Raw genomic sequence first — 10,160 nt, 5'->3', positions numbered from 1 at the left:
CTTATCCAAATGACCTAATTGGTTGATGGGATGTATTCATAGCATATGCCTTCTGATATGATATAGAGAAGAGCTCAACATCACTTCTATGGTATTCCAGCCCAAAGTGTATAACTTGGATCTAATCTTGAAAAGAAGTGTGGCAAAACCAAAGTGAGGCATGTTTTATAAAATAACTGGCCTGTTTTCTTTAAAAATGTCTGTGTCATGAAATACAAGGAAAGATTAAAGAGCTATTCCAGATTAAAGATAGGAAAACCTAAATGAAACATGTGAGCACGTGGTCTTGTATTTTTGTTTTCCTCTGAATAACATTATTAGGGCAATTGGAAAAATCTGAGTAAGAGCTACAGAATATATGATAGTATTTTATCAATATTAAATTATCTTGATTCTGTAAATTGTACTAATGTCATGTATAAGAATATTCTTATTTTTCTATGTTTAGAATACCTAAAAGAATATTCTTGTTTTTAGGAAACACATACTGAATTATTTAAGGATAAAAGGACATCACATCTGAAACTTATTCTTAAAACAGTTCAAAAAAAGGGGACTGGGATATAAAGCATATATAATAAAATGTTATCATTTGGAGAATCTGGATAAAGTGTCTGGGAATGCTCTGTAGTATTCTTGCAACTTTCATGTATGCCTTAATCGTGACAGAATTTTTAAAATGTAAAAAAGCGTAAGTGATTTAAATCCTTGAGTTATTATCCTGCTTGCCTGCAGGGTGCTATCTTGTCATTATAAGTAAAATGTCCTTAGCATTCTTTTTTTTAAATATATTTTTTAAAGTTTATTTATTCATTTTGAGAGAGAGAGAGAGAGAGAGAGAGAGAGAGAATGGGGGAGGGGTAGAGAGAGAGGGAATCCCAAGCAGGCTCTGCATTGTCAGTGTAGAGCTCGATGCAGGGCTTGAACCCAGAAACCACTAGACCATGACCCAAGCTGGAAACCACAAGTCAGACACTCAACTGACTGAATCACCCTGGTGCCCCTGTCCTTACCATTCTGAAGCCACAATGTCCATGTCTTTCCTGTGTCCCAAGGATGTGTTGACTACTGAGTAGAGTTTCTGATACTTTAGCAGAGCACTGGATTTAGGATCAAGAAACTGTAATTTGAGTTCTGGCTCAGAAGTTGTGAGACCTTAGAAAAGTCATTTTAATTTTCTTGGCTTTAAACCACATCTGGAATGGTAAAGGTTTGAATTAAGTGATTCTTCTTCATCTCTTCCAGAACAATCATTTATGATTGTCTCATGTCCTTTGATTATTTAAGTAACTGAATGTATTCTTCTGGATGTGGTTCATGATGACTCTTAAAATAAGTTCCACTTGATGTGACTACTAGAATTTCCATGAAAGAAATTTCCAACGTAGGGTTATTTGTTTGTTGCAAAGAGGATAAAGCTAGCTGAAACACTCAACAAAAGTATTCAGTTTGTGATTCCATATACTAGATTTCTCGCAGGTAGGAAATTTTATAAGTTTAGGTAAGCAACCTTCATATTAATGACTATTGGGAACAATTTTCTTGGTGTAACAAATAAGCCGTTTTGCTGAGTTGGGATTAAGCCAATTTGCTTCCAGAACCTCCAGGCAAGCATGAGTTGCCAATTTATGCTGAAAGATAGAATGAATGGTCTAGTGGAAAAATCTAGGAACAGGGGGATCTGAGCTCAGCTACAGCATCAACCCCACAGTTGCTTTGCTCCTTGATATTTGGCTGGGGGTAATTCTCTAGTCATTGCCCTTCCTCTTTCTCAAATAGAGGTAATGAGGCTTGAACCTCTCCTTGGCTCTCAGGAGTGCTGCAGTGATGAATGAGCATGCCATTTGCAAACTGCTATGAGTCCTCTGCTAGGGAGATATTTAAGTAACAAGGCATCCTCATCAGAATATAGTTAGGTCTCACTACAAAGCCAACGCCAAGAGATTTTTCATATTAGCATGATCTAGAATATATTGTAGATAGCCATGCAGGGGACAAGGAATGGGCTGCCCTCTCTCCACACCAGTTATTCTTATCTCAGTACTTTTATTTTCTTTATTGCACTTATCGTAGGTATAATCAAGTAGCTAATTCTTTAACTTATTGATTCCAGTTGGCTTTGTTCTCCTTGTGTCCCCAGTACCCAGCATGGTGCCTGACAAATAGTAGAGGCTCAATAAAGTCTTATTTAGTGGTAAATGAAAGAATTATGTAATTCATGATTTGATCTCTCTATTTCTGTATGACCAGATTTGAGGTTTCAAATTCCAATAACCAAATAGGCAGTTTCCCATTTATGTGGTTTTAAAGATACCAGCTGTGGACAACAAATCAACAAGGTGACACATGATACCTACTATGTGGGTCTCTCCTATATCAATGGGCACTTCTTAAGGAGCCTAAGCCTATATACCTGGTAGCAGTGAAATAGATAATTCAGAATGTGGATTCTTTTTTTGTTTGGAAAGTAATTTGTATTTTTTTTTATTTTTCTGGTGAAGAACCTCTCACATTTTATTTTGTTAAGTTGCTGTAAAAAGTACATCAGTTTTATGTTAGTTTTGAAAAGCTAAATAACTAATACCACTAAAAGCAGAAAGGTGGTGAGAGAGCGGTAGGGATACACATTGGGTTTAATCACTTGCCCTGGATAATTCCAAACCTGTATTGTTTTTCTATGCGTGACTGATTTTTGTTTCTATACGGCTTTAAAAGATGAGGCAGTTTGTGTATTTAACCTTTCAACAACCACCTGTGAGGATCTGAGTCATCTGTCCCCATAGCTTTCTTTCTTCTGGTGACCAAAGCTTGATGACCTGAAGCCATGCATGAAATGGGGGTGAGGAAGGACTTCATCAATTCCTTAATGGTAGTTGAGATTAGGAAATAGCCTTTGTTCTTGAAAGCTGTGCTTCTTTTTTTTACTCTCTATATAAATTCTACTCTCTATATAAATTCTATATAAATTTTTGTGTATATTTTGGACACATGATCTATGACCATAGATCCCTTTGCATTCCTGAAGAATGATGTTGATTATGTCATTCTCATCATTCAAAACCTTTCACTGGCTCCCCAACACTCACAGAATAAGATCTCAGGCTTTTATTCTGGCACTCAGTTTTCCTCCTAATCAAATTCTAGGATAGTATTGTGGTTATGAGCATAGATTCTGGAATTAAATATCTTGATTCTGCCTCTTGGGGGACCTTGAGCACATTGCTTAACCTTTCTAAGCCTTCCCATTTTCTCATGGAGAAAATAATGGAATCTAGCTCCTGGGGTTGTTTTGAAGATTAAATTAAATTATGCACATAGAATGTTCACTTTTGTGCCTAGAACACTACAAAGGCTCAATAAAAAGTTATTTTTACCACCTCTCTCTCCTGATCCAGCAACTGAACTAATTACTGTCGCAAACAGTATTGTCAGTACCCCATAATTTACATTTTCTTTCAGATGTCTTTTGTCTGTGCTTTTTCTTACTCCTTCCCCGCTTTCCCAAGTTCAAGTGTTCTTCATTCTCTGATGCCCTGTCACAGTGTTGTTGTCTCATCTCTAAATGCTTCCATAGAAGTAATTCCTACTTTCCTGCTCTACGCAGTTTTAAGTGATCTCTCCTTTCTTTAAATTCCCTTGACATTTTTTTCTGAGTGTGAAAGAGGCAGCCACTTGACTCAAGGATGCTCTTCTGGACTCTCACTTAGGTAGTTGAGATCTGGAGCAAATTTCTTCCTTTTCATGCATCTCTGGAATGAGGTAATATCAATCCTCTGTCGCATGCTACCTGACCCTAACTAATAAACACAACCACTCTGTGACCATGGACAACGTACTGCAGATGCTCAGTATTTGTTCAGGGAAAGGATCTTAGGAGGTGAAAGGAACTTACCGTGACGACCACCTATGTCACTCTATGAGAAGACCTTGTTTCAGCCTAAATTGAAATTTCTCAGGAAGTGTTTATAGTGAGATTCTAAGAGCCTTGGAGCCTTGAGCCTGGGAATATTTGGTGACATGTTAGATACATTTTATGATTCATGAATTTAAGTTGATTTTGGGGATTCTATATGTAAGAGCTGAGTCTTTTTGGATTAATAGTTCTTTTCTCTATGACAGCTATCATTTCCAGTCATGGCCCAGGTTAAAAATGACTGCATGGGAAGCAGAGGGTTTTGGTATTTGAAAAGATTATGATGGATTATTTCTGTCTTGCCATTGTTTTGCTTCACAAGATGGCAGAAAAAAATTAAGTTCCTATATTTTGAATAAATGTCTCTTTTTAAGAAGAATAGATATGGCCTTGGGGAGGTGCTCCCTGTGTTTTTTCTCCACATACTGTATTTGGGTAAGATGTTGGGGGATAAAAACAGAAAGGAATTTTCCACATAATTATAGGAGCTAAAAGTAAGATTTTCATAATCAGAACTAAATAGGACCACAGATTATTCATCCTCAACAGACTAAATGAAATAAACCTGAGGCAATTATCCTGGTAATGCAAGGTAGGAAAGTCTGGGGGCAAAGCTTAAGTTTTCCTATTTCTGAAAGTCAGTTTCAGTTTCTACACTCACTGCTTGGGAGATCTTGGCCAGGTTGATATCTTTTTCAGTTTATCCATCTGTAAGAGTGTTAAGCTAAATGATCTGTGAAGGTTCCTCCAACGTTCATTTCTCACTAAGCCTCTAGGAGATGCCATCAGGTCAGAGGCACCCACCTGATGAATGAGGAAAGCAAAACTCACTTTGTATGTCAGTGTGAAGAATGTGCTCTACCTAGAGTTCACAGTGACAGCTGGCTAATTGTATTTATCCATCCAAGCAAGCCTCCCAAGGAGGACTGTTGTGGGCTGAATTGTATATCCCCCAAATTCGAATATTGGAACCTAACCCCCAGTCCCTCAAAATGTGGCTGTATTTGGACTTAGGGCCTCTAAAGAGGTAATTTAGGGTGAGCCCTAAGCCAAGTATGACTGGTGTCCATATGAAAAGAGGGATTTGGGACACAGACACAGAGGGAAGACCATGAAAAAGACACAGGGAAAAGACAGCCATCTACAAGCCAAGGAGAGAAGCCTCACAGGAAACCAACCTTGCTGACACCTTACCTCAGATGTCTAGTCTCCAGACCTTTGTGGAAATAAATTTCTGCTGAAGCCACCCAGTCTGTGGTCCTTTGTTATGTCTTTCATGGAAAACTAGTACAAAGACTCTCTGTGCTCTCTAAAGAAAAATAGAAATCCTATTAGGGGGTGGGGTGGGGGCAGAATTTTAGAAGAACTGGAATAAGTGGAAAGAGTTTGAAAGGCTACTCATAAAATTTTGTTTCCTAAGTGCTCAGTCCTTGGGGCAAAAGTTGGACATATATTTACTCATTATTTGGTTGGGGAGGAAAGGAGAAAATAACAGTTAAGATTCTGGAGATGCATTAGTGAATAAGGATATGGTTCCTCTCCTGGTATTTTCTCTTGGTGGTTGAGGTCAACAGCCTTCACAATTGCTAAGAAGGGAAAAACAGGCTTATGAGAGAAGGTATAACAGGCTGAACTAACTTAATCTGAGGGTTTGGGGGAGCCTTTTCTAAGGAAGCTGCAAGGAGAGAGTGAGGATTAGGTAAGGAAAGAAGAGGAGGTGTTCTAGGGAAGGGAAGGTGGAAAGGTATGATCAAGGATCTGAAAAGCATTGTAGTGTGGCCACAGTGCTGAGAGGAAGCAAGGATGTAAAAATTGAAGGTTGTGAGTTAGAAAACATAAGAACTTAATGCTTTTCATAGAGGAAGCATCACAAGACTAGGGGTGGGATTGAATCATTCAACCCATTTGGCTGTGACTGCGGGCTATACTAGACCCTGTCATTCATTTTCTGATCTCTGAGAGGAATAGCCAAGGGATACCTACGCCAACCATGTGCAATTTTTTTGAATTCATGGAAAGAACTTTTGCTCTGAATTTTCCTTTTCATATTCCCCGGGGAACTGACTGGGACAACTTAAAAGAAAACCTGCCTCCACTCTTCTAGGTCTAACCTGGAGTTCTCTTGACTCCCCAGAATATGTGTTGCCTGTGAGGAAGGGAACCCAAATGAGACAGGTTTGGAGTAATTGCAGCAGTGTCAGAAGCTTTGCTTAGAGGAAATGAGAAATGGAAAGGGAAAAGATCAGTTTAAAAGGTTCTTCTTTTAGCAAACTTTGATTTGTCCTTTCTCCACTCCTGCCATGGTTACATGGTAGAGAGCTTTTAGGGAGGGAGGCAGATGTCTGTGCACTCTGCACCTAAGCGGTTTTCAGTCTATACTGTCCCCAGTGTCTAGCATTTCTGTGATGGCTGTGTGACTTTTTTTTTTTTTTGATTCCTCTTTTGGAAAAAAGTGTCAATACTCTTTCCCAAACACCTCCTCAGTGGAGTCATTGGTAGTTATGGAACATGAGGGAGTGCAAGTTCTTCTTGCAAGTTTTTCTGGAAAAAAATAAAACAAAAAGGATGGCTGTGCTGTTTTGAATAAAGGTTTCAGAGTTTCCCAATCCAAAGGGATTGGGAAAGTATATTTCACTAAACTATAAAGAACACGTACGCATCTGCATAGGGAGTATTTGAAGCTACTAAACCCAATGACAATTGTTATATACCCAGAAGAATGTGAGCTGTTTTGTTGTGTGTTCAGGATGGCAGCTTGGGGGCTAAACACAAATCCCAACAATCCTGGGTCACCACAAGTAGCTCAGCGTAAGCAGATGTCCTTCAGTTGCATGATTTCCACAAATTTGGAATGACGTTAGGGGAAAAATTCCCAGGCCTCGATACAGAAGAAAAAAAAAAAAAAGAAAGAAAGAAAGAAATGCTATCTGTTTCCCAAATCAACCAAATGCCAGCTTGCTGTCTGCAGCAGTCTAAGAATCTATTACTAGACAAAACAAAATCTAACTACGAAGATGAATCTGCTTCTAGCAAAAACTTGTTATTCACTCCACAGTCAAAGTTATGAATGACTTCATTCATTCAATAAACCTCTATTGACTTTTGGATTGTCCAGTGTTTTTCATTGTCTACAACACTGCTTGTCTCAATATATGCTTCTAATGGGAAGCTAACTATAACTTACATTGTCTGTCTGGGGAAAAGGAATGGAATGAAGCTATCTGTAGACTGGTTATTTGAATCTTTGTCCAGAGAGAGACCAATAATTCACAGGGTGGGTTGATGGATTCTGAAAGCAGCCTGGACAAATCTCCCAATGATAAAAACACCATTAAATATTGTGTCCACAAATATACTTGTTAAAAGCAGAATTAGGGAAAAGAAACATTTGTGCTAATCCTTCTTGTTATCATGAATTTCTATTCTCAGGAGTTAACTAAATTAAGAATCCAAAGGAAATCCTGTAGGAATAGATTCTACATTCATAACTATTTTGTGTTAGGTTACACTACAATGTCTCTCACCTTGTTTACTTTTGGGAACAAAGAGGGTGAGGTGTGTGAATTTGGGAGTAGATGTATCAAACTATGGCTTGTCCTTTATTGCTATTCCCAGCATGAGATCTTGTTATAACACTAAAAACTCAGATTTTTTTTTCTAAGCAAGTGAACCAGAAATATCTGTATTTAGTGGGCAAGGAGCAAGTTAAACAGAGGATTAATTTGTACTTTAAAACCCCACATAATCAGTTTCCATTTTCTAACCACACACTTCCTATTTCTTTGACACCACAGACACCAAAGGAAACCTGTACTGACTGCAGGCCACTGACTGGGATCGAGGTAAGAAATTTGTGCTATCTCTCATTTGTTTAAAACTTGGGTTTTACATATTACCACAGCTCAATTCCACATTGAGGCCCCAGGTCATGGGAGGTTTATCTAGCTGCTCTTATAAGTTTCTTTTATCTCACCAGGAAAGTACCTCCCCAGGGATGACATGGAATGGCTACAAAAAATTAAATCAGAAACAAAGCTCTTTCTGGGGCCCATAGCATCCTTGTATTACTCAGCCTCTCCCTCTCACCTTTGCACAAAACCTTGCTATCTCTTCTCTCCTACCTCAGCATCCTATTTAGTTACTCTAAGTTTTTGGTAGGCTCTTCCCCATCATTAGAATGCTTTCAGAATCCCCAGTTTTTCTGGAAGCTTTCTGCCAGGTCCTCGGACACTCTGCAGTCAGGGAGATCTGCCCCCTCTGCCTGAGATGCCCTCCCTTTGCAGGATGGCTTGTTAAACACTCACCTCATCTTCTAAGTTTGAGCATAAATTGTGAGATTTGACGTTTGAGTTCCCAGCCTGACCGAGGCTCTTCTTCCTTGTGCTTTTGTGCCATCATTTCATCCTTTTGGTGGTAGTCCTCATCCTGGGTAGTCATTTATAGAGATGTCCATCTTCCTCTGTGACTGTGCCTTGGGAAGCAAGAGCACAGTAGGCTCATTTTCGTGCCTCTGGGGCTTGACATAGAAGAGGTGAAATGCCCCCCAAAAGAAGGAATTGTTCAATTACTGGATAGCTATATAATAGATCATTACATAGATTCTAACATCATGCTTTCCAGAAAATTTTAATAATATGGAAAAATGTTTACTTCTTTGTGTGATAGAAAAAGAACCCAGTATACAAATTATATATATCACGATTCTAATTCTATATTCATAAAGATGGGTATATTTATAATTATAGGTATGTATTCATATATGAATATATGTGCAGATGGGTAAAAGAGTAGAAGAAAGTACACCAAAATCTCACTTGTTTTGTTTGGAATTATGGAATTATATGCTGGTTTTTTCATACATATTTTTCTCCAGATTCTCTATAGTGAACATATATTACCCTTATAATTAGAGTAGAAAACTACCATTTCAAAATGAATGGCAGATAGGACCTATTTTCTGATGTGGAGGAGGGGAATACACCTAACCCGGTTAAAATAAAATTAGGTGAAATCAAGCATTGTTTTAAGTGTGTGATGTTTTAACAAGAAGAAAAATAACATGGGAGCATGTTTTTTAGTTAATAGTCACAGTGGCCTTCTTGGCACAATTTCATCAATAGAATGGGGACATTTAAAACAGTTTGCCTCTTAGAAGATAGAGAGTAATATATTTTCTTTTTTTTTTAGTTTTTAAAAATTTTTATTTATTTTTGAGAGAGAGAGAGAGACAGAGTGTGAGTGGGGGAGGGACAGAGAGAGAAGGAGACACAGAATCTGAAGCAGGGTCCAGGCTCGAGCTGTCAGCACTGGGCCTGATGCAGGGCTTGAACCCACAAACCATGAGATCATGACCTGAGCTGAAGTCAGAGGCTTAACTGACTGAGCCACCCAGGAGCCCCAGAGAGTAATATATTTTGTAATTAAGGGCTATAAAGATCACAAAAATATGGGATTAGGTGTAAAGCTCGTCACTTTAACAGTTCTCTAGGGAGGGTATTCTCCCTGCACCCCATGCCCTGGAATGATTTACAGGAAAGTTAAGATTAGATAACCCTGGGCGTCAGAACAAGTCTTTGCTCTGAACACTGTGCTATAGCTTTAAAAAACAGATCAGAGAGATGATTAAAATGTGACTAACTTTACAGGTTACAAAGGAAAAGGATTGAGTAAGGATTTTACCTCTTACCTAACTCTGTGGCATTAATTCTATGTTAACAAACATTTTAAGAAAAAAAAAAAACCCAAAAAACAAAACATGTTTTGTAGGAAGGTCCATGAAAGCTCCTAGACAGGTCAGGAGCTTCTTCTTGCTCCTAACTCTCCTAGAAGAAATACATCAATAAAGCAAATGAGATGACCAGCCTAGTAGTTTGAGTGCCTATTAACTAGACAGTAGTCTAGTGTTTAATCTGGGGCCTTGGAATCTGACAGCCAGGGTTGAAACCTTGACTTCATCACTAATGAGTGATGAACTGAGGCTGTTTCTCTACATGAAAAATATACCTACTCATAAAGTTATTAAATGTTACATGAGATGATATAGGTCAAGTGCTTAGCCTATGTGGAACATACCAAGTGTGTAACACTTATGGTAGCAACTTATGATACCTACTCACACTTCTAACCCACTCCACCATTTTTATGCACATATTGTCACACACTTTAAATAGTTGTCCTTTATCTTTTCCTTTCTTTGGCTTGCTGTTATTTCCATGTATTGATCTCAGGTTTGGGCCTTAAATTAGAC

This window comes from Panthera tigris, chromosome A2 (assembly GCF_018350195.1).
Source record: "Panthera tigris isolate Pti1 chromosome A2, P.tigris_Pti1_mat1.1, whole genome shotgun sequence".
Classification (NCBI taxonomy): domain Eukaryota; kingdom Metazoa; phylum Chordata; class Mammalia; order Carnivora; family Felidae; genus Panthera; species Panthera tigris.
Note: the sequence above shows the minus strand (reverse complement) of the source record.